This window comes from Limulus polyphemus, unplaced genomic scaffold (assembly GCF_000517525.1).
Source record: "Limulus polyphemus unplaced genomic scaffold, Limulus_polyphemus-2.1.2 Scaffold8759, whole genome shotgun sequence".
NCBI classification, from domain to species: Eukaryota; Metazoa; Arthropoda; class Merostomata; order Xiphosura; family Limulidae; genus Limulus; species Limulus polyphemus.
In genome coordinates, this window is record NW_013674369.1 from 9925 (window position 1) to 11058 (window position 1134).

At 33.3% G+C, this 1134-nt stretch overlaps 1 protein-coding gene across 1 annotated transcript in view; it reads right to left on the bottom strand.

The window, feature by feature from the left end:
- The window catches only part of LOC106475537 (catechol O-methyltransferase domain-containing protein 1-like), a 17555-nt gene that overhangs the window by 1301 nt on the left and 15120 nt on the right, over positions 1-1134 (bottom strand). The window lies entirely within an intron of this gene.

Below are 1134 nucleotides of genomic sequence, written 5' to 3' on the forward strand. Positions count from 1 at the left end.
GAAAACATGTTAGTTTTTACATATTTATGTACTTCTTAATATAATTAAAGAAAAGTTCATACGTGTAACATTCACAACTCTGTCATTAGATATTATGTATAGCTGGTACAAGTTATGGAGAAAAAAAATCTTCTGGAATCTATGAAAGTAAAAAATATATATAATTTATTCTAAAACTCAGTATATATATATATATTGCCAAATTCGCCTATTATATTTGACCACTGAAAAAAAAAATAGTTAAACACTGTCAAATATTACTTAAATTTATGGCCAAACAAATATCAAAAGCATCCAATAATTTTATTTTCATAAGGCTTCTGAAAATAGTCCTCTTACTATGCTATTCTTGTATCTTATTGTATTAGTTATAAAATGGGCAAGGTATCTGTTTTGTCTTTACTTATGATAATAAGTACTTTATCTCATCTGCAGATGTTCTCATTCACACTAACTGGAGTTTTAAATTTACAAACAAAATTCCAAATATAGCACAGTTATTGTGTAATAACACTATGCTACAAAAACCTGGCAGCATTTTAGCCTAGTCCAATAGTAGATTGTCTCTTACAGCATCTTAGCTCAGTCCAATAGGGTCTTGTCTCTTACACTGTCTTAGCCTAGTCCAATAGGATCTTGTCTCTTACACCATCTTAGCCCAGTCCAATAAGATCTCATCTCTTACACTGTCTTAGCCTAGTCCAACAAGAGCTTGTCTCTTACAGCATCTTAGCCAAGTGCAATAGGAGCTTGTCTCTTACAGCATCTTAACCCTGTCCAATAGGATCTTGTCTCTTACACTATCTTAGCCTTGTCCAATAGGATTTTGTCTCTTACAGTGTCTTAGCCTAGTCCAATAGGATCTTGGCAAAAGGCAGTAGGAGGTGAGACATTGTGGGTTTAAGCACTCACCTCTTCACCCTTGTTTTGATTTTCCATGATGGTCAACTTTTTTAACTTTGACATTTTGGATTTTGCTTGATAGATGGGATAGCCCCAACGTTTTTGGGTGCTATTACCACAAGCTGTATCTGTTTATGATTATGGATGACTGATCGGGAGTGAAAGTAGATGCATTAAATGATTATGTGTGTGTGTGTGTGTGTGTATATATATATATATATACTAACTTAC